At 38.0% G+C, this 16,874-nt stretch overlaps 1 long non-coding RNA gene across 2 annotated transcripts in view; it reads left to right on the top strand.

The window, feature by feature from the left end:
* Window positions 1-15,063, top strand: part of LOC113908623 — a 72,264-nt gene extending 57,201 nt beyond the window's left edge. The window contains exons 3-4 of one of the 2 annotated variants that reach the window (XR_003515552.1): window positions 3,218-3,351; window positions 14,256-15,063. This is a non-coding gene — a long non-coding RNA (uncharacterized LOC113908623). Of the gene's footprint in view, window positions 1-3,217; window positions 3,352-6,677; window positions 6,802-14,255 lie in introns of those variants that run through there. The other variant, XR_003515553.1, reaches the window with a different exon arrangement.
* Window positions 15,064-16,874: the final 1,811 nt, after the last annotated feature.

Below are 16,874 nucleotides of genomic sequence, written 5' to 3'. Positions count from 1 at the left end.
ATTTTGTTTATGTTTTTAAAAAAACAACTCTGAGGGACGCCTGAGTGGCTCAGTCGGTTAAGCATCTGCCTTCGGCTCAGGTCATGATCCCAGGCTCCTGGGATCGAGTCCCACATCGGGCTCCTTGCTGAGCAAGGAGCCTGCTTCTCCCTCTGCCTGCCTCTGTCTCTCTCTTTCTGATAAATAAATAAAAATCTTTAAAAAAATAAAAAATAAATAAAAAAACAACTCTGAGTTTTGTTGATCTGTTTTACCATTTTTTCAGTATCTATTTCATTTATTTCTGCTCTGGTCTTTGTTATTTCCTTCCTTCTGCTATCTTTGGGCTCAGTTCATTCTTCTCTCTCTAATTCCTTGAGGTGTAAAGTTAGGTTATCTATTTAAGCACTTCTTTTTTCTTTATGTGGGCATTTATTGCAATAAACTTCCCTCTAAGAATTGTTTTTGCTCTATGTCATAGGTCTTGATACGTTGTTTCCATTTTCATTTGTTTCAAGATATCTTTTTATTTCCCTTTTAATTTCTCCTTTTACCCATTGGTTTTTCAGGAGTGTGTTGTTTAATTTCTACATATTTATGGAGTTTCCAGCTTTCCTCCTATTATTGATTTCTAGTTTTATATAATTGTGGGAGAAGCAATACTTGGTATGATTTCAGTCTTCTTATATGTGCTCAACTTGTTTTGTGAACTATCCTATGATCTATCCTTGAGAATGTTCCAGGTGCACTTGAGAAGAATGTGTATTCTACTGCCATTGGATGGCATATTCTGTATGTCTGTTATACCCTTCTCTTTATTGTTTATGAATCTACTGTAAGTTTTTGCTTTGTGGTTACCATAAAGCTTAAATAAAACATCTTATATAAAATATAACAGTCTATTCTATGCTAATAAAAATTTAACTTCAGTCACACATGGAAACTATCCTTTCAGCCATGTTTTTTTGTTTTTGATGTCACAATTTACCTCTTTTATATTGTGCATTCATTAACAAATGATTGTCACTATAGTTTTTGTCACTGTAGTTATTTTTAATACTCTTGTCCACTAATCTTTATACTAGAGTTAAGTGGTTAACATATCACCATATTACAGTATCAGAGTATTCTGAAATTGTCATATACTTCCCTTTATGAGTGTTGTATATATATATATATGTATATGTAATGGTGATGATCTCCCTCAGCTTTCGTCTGGGAAAGTCTTTATTTCTCCTTCATTTTTGAAGGCTAACTTTGCTGAATAGAGTATTCTTGACTAGTTTTTTTCTTTTCAGCCCTTTGAATGTATCACCCCACTTTCTCCTGGCCAGTGAGGTTTCTGTTAAGAAATGCACTGATAGGGGTGCCTGGGTGGCTCAGTCAGTTGTATCTGACTCTTGATTTCAGCTCAGGTCATGATCTCGGGGTTGTGGGATCAAACCTCACATCGGGATCCACACTCCGCGTGGGATTCTCTCTCTCCCTCTCCCTCTCCCCCCACCCCCACTCATGCTCAAGCGTGTGCACGCGCGTGTGCTCTCTCTCTCAAAATATTTTTAAAGATAAAAAATCTACTGATAGCCTTATGGAGGTTCCTCTGTAAGTTACAAGATTCTCTTCTCTTGCTTCTTTTAAGATTGTTTATCTGTCTTTGATTTTTGACAGTTTTGTTATGATGTGTCTTGGAGAGGATCTCTTTAAGCTGAGTTTTTTGGTGGCCTATGAGCTTCATGAACTTGGATATCCAAATCTCTCCCCAGATTTGGGAGTTCTCAACCACTATTTATTTAAATAAGTTTCCTGCCCTCTTCTATCTCTCTCTTTTCCTTCCAGAACTTCAATAATTTGCAAATTATTTCTTTTGATGGAATCCATAGGTGACATAGGCTTTCTTCATTCTATTTCTTTTTTTCTTTGCTTTCTTATGATTGAATAAGTTCAAAGTTCCCATCTTCTAACTCACAGGTTCTTTTCCTGATGAATCCTTTCTCTTGGTGATGCTGTCTATTGCATTTTTTTTTCATTTCATTCATTGTCATCTTCAGCTCCAGAATTTGTTTGGTTCTTTGTTATGATTTTTATCTCTTTGTTAAACTTACCATTTTTCTCATATATTGTTTTCTTGATTTCATTTAATTGCTTTCTGTGCTTTCTTATAACTGATGGAGTTTCCTTAAAAAGTTATTTTAAATTCTTTATCAGTTAAATCACCGATCTCTCTATCTTTGGGATTGGTTATGGAAGATTATTGTGATCCTTTGGTGGTGTCATGCTTCCTTAATTTTTCATGTCCTTGAAGCTTTACGTGCTGTCTTCACATAGAATGAGGAGTCACCTCCTCCAGTCTTTATTAACTGCCTTCGGGAGAGAAATACCTTCCATCAACCCTGCTAGGGACTTGGAGGCTTTCTCCGAACTTCCGTGGATACACCTGCTCCATGTTTCTTGCTCCCTCTTGTGGCAGAACTCTTAAGCTTGTATGCCTTTTCTCTATTCTGAAATGCACCAGGCTGAGCTCTGACAGCCTCTCTTTTGTTTTCCCAAAGGTGGTGCTAAAGCTCAAGTTTGTAGTCTCTCCTTGGCCTGGAGATTAGGGCTGGCTTTCTGTACATGCTTGCTAGCTAAACTGTCTGCCAAACCTCGCTTTCACTGCCACCAGCAGGAGCACCAGGGAGCTGGCCATGGTGTGTGTGTGTGTTTGTGTGTGTGTGTGTGTCTGCCTGTCTGTCTGTCTGTCTCTCTGTCATATATAGAGTGCTGTGGGTGCCCATGGGTCAACTGGGAGATTTGAGAGCAAGGTTTCCCCAATGGCTTTTGTGCAGGCTTCATGAAGGAGACTGCAACACAGTTAGTAAGACCCACATCCTTTAATGTCCTCGGGGAGTCATATCTGCTATTCTCCCAGCCTCGTCTTGCCCACCTCCCTGGTCATACAACTCATGATTCAGTATGCTGGATGTGGTGAGAGAGAAATGAGCTTCTTTGGGAGCATCCCACACAGCTGGGGAATCCAGGTGCTCATTCACATGTTCTCTCTTTTCCCCATGAGAAATATCACAGGCCAAGAAGATCTCTCTTGGCCCTAAGTTATTACCTTGAGGCAGGGATGATGCAGGTAAAGTCAAACCATTCCTCTTGCCCTCTCCATTGCAGCCAAACTCACATATTTTTTTATATTATAGATATATAGATATATATATATATATATATATATATTTTTTTTTTTTTTCTCTAGCAGTGTACTGGAAATTCTCCGCTAGAAACCTGGACATCCATCTGTGGGGGATTGTCTAAGAGGCTTCCATATCATGGCCAAGGAGGGCTGGAGCCAGTTCACGGACACTTGCAGGGTTCACGGCTGGGACTGAGGTCTGTATGTCTATTACCTGATGCACAGGTAGGCGAGACTCCTCCCAGGTCCCTTGGTATATGGGGCTAGATCCCAAGGCTCCACAAAGGCACTTTTGCCTGTGGATGGATGCCAAATTATTGTTGGGGGAGGGGACACAGATGAGGGACATCTTAATTCAGCCATGATGCTGACATCATGCCTTGAAACTTTTAAACAGACATCATACTAGTGTTGCAAACTTGTTTTTACTCCTTATTATGTTAATAAAAGTTGTCCACATAGTTGATATTACCACGGTACATTCATTTTCTTCATTTTTTTGTGTTTTCAAAATTACTGACAATTCTGAGAGTTTTTCTTTATGAAAGTTATGTCTATTGATACCATATTAGAAATAAAATTTGTGAATTTAAAAATATTTGTCAATTGACTTTAAGATAACAATAATAACCCATTGCATAGTACCACAAACAACATATTTTATGAAAAATAACTAAATTTTCAAAAACACAAAAAAAGGTAATGAGAAAATTAAACCCTTAGTTAATTTTTACAAATCTCCTCAAGGTCTGACCTAATAGAGGACAGCCAAATTCTTATTTCTGCTTTGGCATTTAATTTGTTGTGATATGTTATTTGATAGAAATATTTGAAGATAATCTGATTTCATAGAGATTTGTAATTGGAAAAAATAAATATTTCAATAGCCTTTTCAGATCCTTGTGTTTAGTTTTTTAGGTTAGTCACAATGCAGAATCTGAAACCATAGCAATAAACTTTTAGTATGCTGTTGCATTGAATCCATTGGTCTATCTTGCAGTTGGAATGGATTTTTACTCATGCACGATTTTGTAATACAGGCTTACCTCAGATACATTGAGGGTTCAGTTCCAGACCACTATAATAAAGCTAATATCACAATAAAGTAAATCAAGTGAATTTTTTGGTTTCCCAGTGAGTATAAAAGTTATATTTAAACTGTACTGTAGTCTACTAAGTGTGCAATAGCATTATGTAAAAAAAAATACAATGTACATAGCTTAATTTAAAAATACATTATTGCCAAAAAATGCTAACCATCATCTGAGGTAGTGAGTCATAATCACTGATCACAGATCACCCTATCAAACATAATAAAGAAAAAGTTTGAAATATTGCAAGAATAACCAAAATGTGACAGAGACATGAAGTGAGCCAATGCTGTTGGAACAATGGCGCCCATAGACTTGCTCCACGCAAGGCTGCCACAAACCTTCAATTTGTAAAAAACAAAACAAAACAAACAAAACAGTAGCTGCAAAGCACAGTAAAGCAAAACACAATAAAATGAGGTGGCTGTAATCAGACTGACACTAGTACCCTCACCTCAACATAAGACAGTCACATTATCTAGGGGAAGCCCAGGGCGCTGAGGGATGAGAGGTGGCTCCATGACGTGGAGCAGCTGACAATGGTGCCCTTGAGAGTTTCCTCTAGCTCACAGCAATGCACTGAAAGTTTACAGGCACTGAGTTACATGGATTTACAGACTATATTATCTCCTTTTAACTTAACTAACCCCCCCCCACGAAATGTTGTAAAATTGGGCCCCCAAAGGGACCTTGGATCAAAGATAACACTAATAAAGCCAGCACAATTGAACAACAAAAAAGGGGCAAACCTGATATATCTCCTGCCAATTTACAAGGCTGAAAAATAGCAACCATTAAATAATCAGGTCTGACAGTTAACCAAAAAGGCTTGAATTTATCAAGAAGACTTTTAGAGATACATTATTTACACACACCACTGTCAACTATCAACATCATCTCAAGTATACACTAAACCTTAAGATCTTAGCTATAACAGTATAAGGCAAGACATTTAAATGCCTCTGTGTGTGTTAGTTTAGAAAAAAGGCATCAGAGAAATTAATTTTTTGTAAGGAAAGTTCAAAATATCTTTGTTGTCAATAAGAAAATATAAATTATTCAATATTTTTTTAAGTCGACCCCATGTTGCATGTGGCATGTGGATCCTAATGCAGGGCTTGAACTCACGACCCAGAGATCAAGACCTGAGCTGAGATCAAGAGTCCAACATTTAACCAACTGAGCCACCCAAGTGCCCCCATTCAATCTTGATCACATTTGACTTACATGTATACAAGATGTCATATACAGACTGTTGATCCAAGTTACTGAACATTTCCTGACTTTATTTCTAAGAAGACTTCCTAGTCTAAAACACACACACATACACACACAGTAGAAATAGTGAATGAGAATTAATGCTAGGGTGTTCTGAGTATCTTGCATCTGATTTATCATTAAGAGACAAAAGAATAACTGTACTCAGCTCTCAAAATTTGATACCAATATTATTATGTCCAATAATATACTTAGAACACCCATTTAGCACTTGATTTATAACTAAGTGTATAGTTGTTTATCACTGTTCAATGCCAGACCATAAGCAGAAAGTGGTAATGGTGAAGATTTATTGTTGTTGTCTTGAAGATCAATCAGAAATTATCTGAGTTATTTTTAAATTCTCCTTTTATAAAGGAGAAATAGAAATAATTCTGTTGCATTTTTTAGGGTGTAAACCCAGAAAACAAATTTATGTGATAGGTAAATTACATACTTAGAAACAGCTTAAATCTCAGAGTTGTGAAGTATCTTAACACCTTTCATATTTGGCCTGAATAAAATATTTTGTTGTTCATTGAGCTGATCAGTTCAGTTTAATATGACCAGATATTACCTGTTCCTCCTATTCAGCCTGCCAGGGTAGGAATGATTACTCTTTCCTTGCATGCTTATAGCACTTCATACATAAATGCAGTATGGTGCTGTCCACAAGAAGCCATAGTCATGGCTCATAATGCTATGCAATTGACTACATGAAATTCTTTGAAGGGTGAATCCACTTTTCATTTTTTTCCCTGCATCTCTCAGAGTGACTGACACAATAGACATTACTAAGTATCTATAAAATTAATGTATTTTACTGAATTATCTGTACCATTCCTGAACTTCTTTAGATTTCAGAGGCTATCTATTCCATACTTGGGTGTGATGCTTCAACCCATCTACCAAGTAATCTGTAAGACAGAGTAAGAGCAGATTCTATAGTGGGTCCAGGCTGTGGCTCTGGCCTGTGACCCGATAGATCTAATGGTACTCAAAGTTTTGTGGAACAATAAAGTCCCAAGAAGAGAATCACAGCATAGTCCCATAGAATTCTGAAGCAAAGCTGAGCCTTCCTGGCTAATAACCATTCTCCCTTTGAGAAGAAGGCTCTGGCATGCCTTGAGGACTTCATAGAGTCTGAACGTTTGACTGTGTGTTTGGTTCCCCAGGAAGCCAACTCTGAAATGGAGATTGGTGCACAGGAGGCATCCTGGGGACTGCACCTGGGAGAAACAACTGTGAGAGAGTCCGAACTGGGCAGAGGGAGAAGTTGAACTGTGATATGGTTGCAACAGAGGCCTCAGCTGTACACACAGGGAACTTTGGAGTTGGGATGTCCCTGTAGAGTTGTCTTGCCTTGAAGAGGAAAAGGAGCCAAGTATTGCCACATCAACGAGGTTATTAGATGCAGGCTTTCCCCCAGGGAGGGGGCATAACTTTGAGCAAGGCTGTTCCTATGGACTTGGGAAATTTCCAGAGGGGGCTTAACTGTGATCATGCTTCTGGTAACTAGGGTAATGAGTGTCTCAATTCTGGATTAAGAGATATAGGGAGGGGGCCACAGTATTCACTATCCCATGGACTATGAGTGACTATGTGGCTTGAGCTTCCCATCATGAATTGATTGCTCTCTAATCCATTAGGCCACAAGGGTTGGTGTATGCAAAAATAATCTCTTATCAAATGGAAGCGGTATCCATGAGATCAGGTTCAGGTAGATCTGGAAGGCACAGCAATTTACATCTATCAACTTCTGCTTTGACTCTGCTCCTCCTTCAACTCACACCTATGCCCTTATGAGGACCTCTCATTGCCAAGTTGATAAAGAAAGAACTTGTGCATGGTTTATAGATACTCTAACCAGAAGTGGATGCTGCCATAGTACAGCCCCAATTAGGCATGGCCCTGATGGACAGTGGTGAAGGAAATTCCAACCGGTAGACAGAGCTAGGAGGAATTCTTATGGTTGCTCACTATACATGGGAGAAGAATGACCTGAGAAATAGATCTACACTGAGTTTTGGGCAGTGGCTAACACCTGGTTAGGGGCTTGGAAAGAACAAGATTGTAAGGTGACAAGAAAGTCTGGGTAAGAGGTATGAGGAGGACCATCTGAAAAGAGGCCTAAAGTGTCCCAAGTTAATGCTCACTCAAGGGCAACTATTGCAGAGAAGGCTCTTAATACTAAGGTGGCCAAATCAACCAAATGCAATTATGAATCTAGAGTGGGCCAGCTAACAGAAGAAACCAAGGCTGAGTACTATTTCCTAAGAAGACCAGTCAATTACCCATTAGCAACTCTGTTACCTTGGACTCATCAATTTATCCCAAATAGGATAAACTCTTATTTTGGTGTATCTGTTTGTCTTCCCTGTCCACCAGGCTTTTACTAGTATACCATCTGTGGAGCTAGGGAAAATCTTTTTTCAAAAAAGACTTATTTATTTATTTATGTGGGAGAGAGAGAGTGGGGGTATGGGGGAGAAAGAGAGAGAGGGAAAGTCGTAAGCAGACTCTACGCTGAGCATGACTCTACGCTGAGCATGGAGCCCAACACAGGGCTGGATTTCACGACCCTGAGATCATGACCTGAGCTAAAACCAAGAGTCGGATGCTCAACCAATTGAGCCATCCAGGCACCCCATCAGAAAATCTTATTTATGATCATTAAATTTGATACACTTATTTTTTTTACCAAAGTACTCACTTCATGGCAATAGAAATGCATCAATAGGCTCCTGCCCATGAAATTCACTGGTTTTATCATATAGGCAATCACACAGAAGTTAAACAGAGAATAACTTACTAAAGACCTTTTTTTTTTTTTTTTTTTGGTGTCTACCTAGAGACAATACCTGCAAGGTTGGAGTGCTACCCTAAAGGGTCTAACTAAGATTTAGGATTGGGAGTGGCCCCTCTCACTGTTATACATGATAGTCACTGGAAGAATTTTCTCTTTCCCATTCCCAAACCTTGGGCTCTGCTGGTTTTGTGACCTAGGTCTTCAAGAAAAGTATTATTCCTTCAGGAGATACAATAATGGTCCCATTAACCTTGAAGTTGAGTATGCCACCTGACCATTTCAGATTCCTCAGGCCACTGAATTGACAGGTTGAGAAAGGACAACTGTACTTTCTGGAATTATTGGTATCAATTACCAAGGGAAAATTACATTGCTGTTACACATCTGGCGCAGGAAGAACCATATCGGTGACTGAGGGGAGTCCCTAGGGTGCCACTTAGAAGAGAAATAGTTCAAGAATAACAACTGCTTTCCAGTATTAAAGGTCAATTAAAGAATAAAGTAACCCAATAAAGCCATGGCATAACAAGGACTCAGACCATTCAGATATGAAGGTATTTCTCACCAAGTAAATAATCCCAACTAGTGAAGGTACTAACTGAGGGCCAGGGTAACATGGAATGGGTGATGGAATAAAATATCAATGATAAAATGATATGTCATCAGTGATAAAATATTAATGATAGCTTTGTGACCTGTTATAAAGATGAGGACTGAAGGATCTATATATATGTTTTGTATGTGCTAAACATTGATATCTCTTTCCCCCCTCCTTCTTACCCTGGTATTTTATCTGAGGAATGTTGTTGGTGCTTAGGTTCACAATGAATTCACTAGACCATGAGAAGCCACAACCAAACTAAATGGGGAGGGCTGAAATTCCCCTGGAGATCTTGGACCCAAGATGACTATGATGACTAGTGCGATTTGCAACTCCTCTTGTTAGAGGGAAGGAGAAAGCATTTGTAGGAGAGAGGTGTTTAAAGTCTGAAGTTGTGAAATATGGGTGGAAGAGTGAGAATGAATGAATAGTAAAAGGGGTGGTTGTGTTAGTCCTGGGTCTGTTTCCATCAGATCCGTTCCATCCAGATCCTCTTCCCCAGATGCTCTGTATCTCAAAACTGATCCCTGAAAACTCTGTTTCCCAGGGCCCTAGATGGGTTTGGCCAATGGGAGGGTGTGGAAAGAGATATAAGGTGGGAGAAAGGGAGAACCCAGAATCTTCCCCCCCGCCCAACCCCTCTGCACCTCCAGTGGCATCTCTAGAAGTAGCTGAATTTCCTCCATGGTTCTAGCTCCCATAGGAAAGATCTTCCGTGATTCGGGCTGGGTGACCCTTGCCCTGGGTTCTGGTTACACGGCCATTTCCCTCTTTCCTTACATCTAATGGTGATAATGTCTTTTTGCTGTTGCTAATATTTGGGTTATCTAATTCCTTCTGTTTGATTTCTCTTAATAAATAAAAATATATTTATTAAGACCTTACTAAGATCCAGACCCTCTGCTAGAGATTTTGTGTGTTAACTCATTTAATCCTCTCGATCACTCTAAAAGGTAAATCCTCTATTTATTCCCATCTTATAGAGAGGTGGCACAACTTACTCGAGGTTACACAGCCAGTGGCCCAAGTCTGTGTAACACCAAATTCATACTCCTCGTAGTCATTCATCACTGTAATGCATATTGTGCAAACATCAAAACAATATTAAAAGAATAAATACATAGAAAATGCTCATGATATAACATTGCTTTTAAAAATAAGATAGACGAGAGGCGCCTGGGTGGCTCAGTTGGTTAAGCGACTGCCTTCGGCTCAGGTCATGATCCTGGAGTCCCAGGATCGAGTCCCACATCGGGCTCCCTGCTCGGCGGGGAGTCTGCTTCTCCCTCTGACCCTCTTCCCTCTCGTGCTCTCTATCTCTCATTCTCTCTCTCTCAAATAAGTAAATAAAGTCTTTAAAAAAATAAAAATAAAAATAAGATAGAGGGGCTCCTGGGTGGCTCAGTCAGTTGGGCATCTGCCTTCAGCTTGGGTCATGATCCTAGGGTCCCCGGATTGAGCCCCACATTGATTGAGCCCTGCTCGGCAGGGAGTCTGCTTCTCCCTCTGCTACTCTTGTGCTCTCCCTCACTCTCTTTCCCTCTCAAATAAATAAATAAAATCTTTAAAATAAATAAAAATAAAAATAAGATAGAGGGGCACCTGGCTGGCTCAGCTGGAAGGGCGCACAACTCTTGATCTCGGGGTCATGAGTTCAAGCCCCATGTTGAGTGTAGAGATTACTAAAAAAACAAACTTAAAAAAATAAGATAGAAAGCTCATTATGTAGAATCCTAAGAGGTTTTTTAAATCTAACATGTATCTATTTACCTCATAAATGATAGTGGATATGTCAAAACAATCTATTTCTGGGTGGTAGAATTGCAATTCATGTTTCTTCTCTTCTGAATGCACCTATATACTTTTCTGAATTTTTCCCATTTTTAAAAAATGATGGGTATGATCATGTATCAATCAGAATTAGGTGTGACACCTCCAAGAATTCATCAAACACTCAGACTCACGCTCTCTTGTGGCTCCATTGGCCTTGGTGGACCACCTCAGTGTCTTCCCATTCTCATAGCAGCATCAGGAAAGAGGAAGGGAGCTTCCATCCTGTTGGAGACTCCCCAGAAATGTCGTATACTTCTGTTTCCACAGCATTGATCAGAAGTTAGTCACAGAGTCCCCAGAGGCTATAAGGGAGGCAGTAAATGTAGCCATTCAGCTGAGCACCAATGTAGGCTCTGTTGGAAAGAATTGATAGCAGGCAGTTGGTATTCTCTTCCACAATTATAATCAGTATAAAGTAAAAATAAATTATGTTGCTTTAATTGTTCAATTCTACTACATAGTATCTAACTGACAGGTACCATTTATATTCAGATAGGGATGTTTTACTGTCTGGGCTTTACACAGGGTATAGTATATGGGGAAATGATTTTTTAAAATAAACTTTAAATTTTGGAATAATTTTAGACAACAGAAAAATTGCAAATATAGTACAGAGAACTCCTCCTTGTTTATCCAGTTTCGGTTTCCCCAAATATTATCTTCTTAATTACTATGGTGCATTTGTCAGAACTAGAAAGGCAACATTGGTACATCATCATTAAGGAAACACTAGATTTTATCAGCTTTCACCCCAGTTTTTCCACTGATGTCCCTTTTCAATTCTGGGATCCAATCCAGGAACCCACATCGCATTTAGTTATCATGTCTCTTTAGTCTTCTCTGATCTGGGATGGTTTCTCAAGTCTTTTTTTGTTTTTGTTTTTGTTTTTTTTCCGAATGACCTTGACAGTTTTGAGGAATACAGGTCAGATATTTGTAGAATGTCCCTCAATTTCTGGGTTTGTCAGATGTTTTCTCATGGTTAGACTGGGGTTATCGGTTTTGGGGTGAATCATGGACGTGAAGTGCCTTACTCATCTCATCTTACCGGGGGGTACCTGATATCTACATGACATCACTGGTGATGTTAACCTTCATCACCTGATTAACGTGGTGTTGGCAAGGCTTCTATCCTCTAAAGTTACTATATTTTCCCTTCCTATACTCTACTCTTTGGAAATGAGTCACTAAGTACAGGCCATAGTTGGAGTAGGAGGTCGGGTATCTACATATATTAGTTGGGACTCTTCTGTAAATAAGTTGCCTCTTCTCAGTGGGGGAGTACATTTTTAAGGCTCAAAATGCATTGCTTTTGCTTCAAGACAGTGAATAAATGATGAGGACACTTTATAGGCACCTTGGGGAGGAAATGACCAATGAATTGTTAAGTTCAGTTTGTCTGGTTAAATAAATATCTGGAGAGCCCATTAACAATTATTTTTAAAAAGGACAAAAAGCTGGTTTGTAGACTATGGAACTCTTTCAGTGTTTGGCTTGCTGGGTTTGAGGTGAGAACATCCAGTAGGCGTTTGGATATTCCGACATGGGTCCTGGGAAGAGGAAGGAGTTTAAGAGACAGATACGGAAATCCCCCGGGACGGGGGTTGAGGAATCAGGGAGGCCTCAAGAGTGCTTACGGTTTTTAGAAGAGAGCATGAAGAGTGAAATGGGGTGGCAAAAGGAAAAAACAAAAGGATACAAGGGTTCTCCCCAGACACACACCCTACTGGCAGACCCAGGGCAGGCAAAGGCATGCACCTCCATTACACAATGAAGCAAGACCACATTTACTGGCAGAAATGAAATGTGGATGGATGGAAATCAGTCTGCACCCAATCTCAAAGCAAATATGCTAAAGAAGGATTTCTGAATAACTTAATGGCTATGCTGATGGATTATACTGAGCATGACTTCTTTCTATCTCCCTGAATCCTTGTGGTAAGATCTTCATGAAAGATTAAAACCAAGGAAAGATGGATGTCTTTTTCTTAACTTTAAAAAGCTCAGGTTTGTTCTGATTATATATTATATCTGTTCAACATAAAAAAATAAATAAAATTAAGAAACAAGTAGTAAAAATTACTCATAATCCCACCTCACAAAATAATGTAGCTACAACTAAAAGTTTTATATATGAATACACACACACACACAAATAAATATATAATATATTTACATGGTGAAAACATTAGAAATGGTAGATAATTGTATATAAAAGTTAAAGTCAAATACATAGCCTCCTGGAATTTTTTTAATATCTGTGTTTGCATATCTTTTTTTAACAGAAAACTGAAATCACACTCTACACATTAGCTATAATTCTCCTCTGAAAATAGGTTATCATTAATCATCATTATTAGCATCATGAACATTACTATTTATTGAAACATATACTTTTAGGGGAGGTACCATTATCCCCATTTACAGATTAAGAAATTGAGGATGACAGACATTAAATGAATTGTGGTCTGGAACAATTTTAACAATATAGAATCCAAACCCATGTACTTAGTCTCTGTCAATAAATCTTCACTTAGAATATTGTTTTAAAGTTAATTGTTCAATTTGTTAAAGTTACAAATATAAAATTCTGGTTCAATTTACAATGCTAATCATTCTCTTATTTTCCTTATAAATGTAGAAAAATTTAATAATTACTAATAAGGAGCTTGTATGAATTTTGGTTCCACTTATAAATTTAATTAAATGCCTTAATTATTTCAAATTAAATTTTGAAATTTAATATAGTCAGCTTCCTTTTTAAGTATTTCAGTATCTGATTTACAGAGAAACCTCTCCAAAGTATCTAAGTAATATTTGTAAATTCAATTAAATATAAATATGATGTGTCTAAAATGCCTTTAATTGTTTCCATACTGTTTATAACATAAGTGAGATTTAAACATTATATGACAAGTTTAAACCAATTATTCAATTACACATTTTAAGTTAGAATTGCAAACCTAGCATGCTAAATTCTATTAAACAGTATAAATTCCTAAAGTGCCAGACAGAAATAAATTCATTAAGACATAAGTATTAACACTGCTTGTTCTACATCTTTATAGTTAATTCTAAATATCCTTGAATCAAAACATATTTATCCAGTTCCAGTTCATGTAACAGAGTAGCAGCCTTGCCAATAACAATTATAAATCCTGGACAAAATGTAAAAAACAACTCTGTGAAGGCACTGGAGAGCAACCCAAAGTAGGGAGAAATGGAAAGAATATTATCCTTGAGGAAGGGAAGCTCACTGTGTGAGGTCCACATTGAATCAGATTTTCACCTGAAGGCACTTCATAGTCTACTGCAGTGCCTGGGGAAATACAGCTCAAGCAGAGAGTAACAGTTTTACTAGGCTGAAGAGACAGCCAGTTTTGGAAGTGATCCAGATGCACTGGAAATGGGTGTATGTTGGGGTGGGGGTGGGGGAATCCCAGAAAGAAAAAAGCCACAAAAGAAGGAGATCAAAATTTTTTCACATAAATTTCCCTTAAATCCTGACAGATTCCTAAATCATGTATGCATGGAACAAAGCCTCAAGAAACCCAGAAAAAAGAAGGAAGCTAAGGAACTGAGCTGACATTTTAGCAGCTGCCTAGGACTTAAGCTGTTTAAATTTAGCATTTACATCCAGCCAAAATAGAGGAGTTCAGTAAACAGCTTGGACTTTGCACTGACAAGCCAGGAGGGCCACACTTTATGAGTAAAGATTGCATCTGAGGACCAAGGGCCAAACTGAATATAGCTACTGTAACAAGGGCCAAAACTAATCCCCCAAGAATCAAGGTAATATGCCAGTAATTTAACTGCTGCCATAACAGAATATAATACTCTTTACAGGAAGATCACTCAACCCAGAGTTTCTGCAACATATTATTTACAATGCCCAAAACACAATAAGAAAATTATTACACATGCAAAGAAGTGAAAAATGTGACCTGTAATTGAGGTCAGTAGAAGCAGACCCACAAGTGACTCATGTTAGAATTAGCTGAAAAGGACCTTAAGACTGGTGTAATAAATATGATAGAGAACCTATAGGAAAATATGAGCAAATGGGTGAACAGATAGGGAATTTCAATTAGAAATGGGAAAATTTTTTTAAAGAATCAGAAATTCTAGATGCATAACCTAAATGTAATCATGAGAAAATACCAACATATCCTTCAGTAATGAAGGGATAATCAAGACATTCTCAGATGAGGAGAGACTAAAAGAATTTGTTACCAGAGATTGACCCTAAAACACTGGATAAAGTTCTTCAACAAAAAGGAAATGATAAAAGAAGCAAACTTGAAACATAAGAAATGAAGACAGAATAACAAAAAATAAAATGTGGGTAAGTATAATAGATTTTCCTTCTCTTGAGTTTTTAAACTTATGTTTGATTGTTGAAGCAAAAATTAAAATGCTGTGTATGGTTCTCAGTATCTGTGAGTAAATAAGACAATTATATGGAGGGAGGTAGAGGGATCTAAATGTTTCAACACTTCACTCAAAATGGTAAAATGTTGATACCAGGTGTCTTAGTCTGCTTGAGCTGCCATAACAAAAATACCATAAACTATGTTTAAACAACAGAAATTTATTTTCTCACAGTTCTGGAGGCTGGGAGACCAAGATCAGGGTTCCAGTTGATTCAGTCCCTGGTGAAAGCTCTCTTCCTGCCTTGTAGATGGTCCCTAGCTTGCTGTGCGTTCACATGGCCTCTTCTTTGTGCTTGCATGGAAAAGCAGGGAGATCTTTCTTCTTCCTCTTATATGACCACCAGTCGTATCCCATTCGGACCCCACCCCATGACCTCATTTAACTTTAATTACCTCCTACAGACCCTATCTCCAAATATAGTCATATTGAAGGTTAGGGCTTCAACATATGAATTTGGGGGGAACACAATTCAGTCCATAGCACTAGGGAACTGTGATAAGTTATACATATATAATATAATACCTAGAACAACCATTGGAAAAAAAATCTATGAAAGAGATACCTTCAAAAACACTACAGACACAAAAAAGACATACAAATGTCCAAAGGTATATGAAAAGGTGCCTAACCTCATTGATAATGAGGGAAATGAAAATCAAAACAACAAAGAGATATCCCTTCACACCTGTTACAATGGCTATTATCACCACACACAACACACACACAAACACACCCACACAACCTCCAAAACAAAGGATAACAAATATTGGTGAGGATGTGAAGAAAATGGAATTCTTATACACTGTTGGTGGGAATGTAAAATGGTGCAGCCACTGTGGAAAACAGTATGGCGGTTCCTCAAAAAATGAAAAATCAAACTACCATAAGATCCAGTAATCCTCTTCTGGGTATTTATCCAAAAGAACTGAAATCAGAATCTTGAAGAGATATTTGTAGAGATACCAATTGGAAGGCATTATTCACAATAGCCAAGATATGGACACAACTTAAATGTCCATTAACAGATGAACAAATAAAGAAAATGTGGTATATACATATCATGGAATATTATTCAGTCTTAAAAAAGAAAGAAATCCTGCCATACATGACAATATAAACAAATTTAGAGAACACTATGCTAAGTGAAATAAGCCAGTCATGGAAAAACAAATATTGCCTGATTCCACTCATCTGAAGAATCTAAAATAAACTCATAAGAACAGAAAGCTGAATGGTGGTTGCCAGGGACTGGGAGGAGGGGAATGGGGAGTTCTTATTCAACAGACATACAGTTTCAGTTAAGCAAGATGAATAATTCTAGAGCTCTTCTGTATAATATGCCTATAACAATACTGTATTATACTCTTAAAAATGTGTTAAGAGAGTAGATCTTATGTTAGATGTTCTCACCGCAAAAAAACAAACAAAAAGTCATTACCATCAACAACAACAAAGCTACAGTAAGAAGGTTGTACAGAGAAGCATGGACTACTAACAATAAAAGAATCTAGTACTCTGGGGAAAAAAAAAACCAACCCGCTATAGATAAGAAATTCTAACGTTCAAGGAGAAGCCTGAGGGAGAGCACCTTGGCAAGGTTCCAGGATACAAAATCAACGCACAAAAATCAATCATATGTTGATATGCTAGCAACAAACATGTGCAAAACAAAATGTAAAACACAATACCATTTAT

Source organism: Zalophus californianus, chromosome 6, assembly GCF_009762305.2.
Source record: "Zalophus californianus isolate mZalCal1 chromosome 6, mZalCal1.pri.v2, whole genome shotgun sequence".
Lineage (NCBI taxonomy): Eukaryota > Metazoa > Chordata > Mammalia > Carnivora > Otariidae > Zalophus > Zalophus californianus.
Note: the sequence above shows the minus strand (reverse complement) of the source record. Positions and strands in the feature narration are given on the sequence as shown.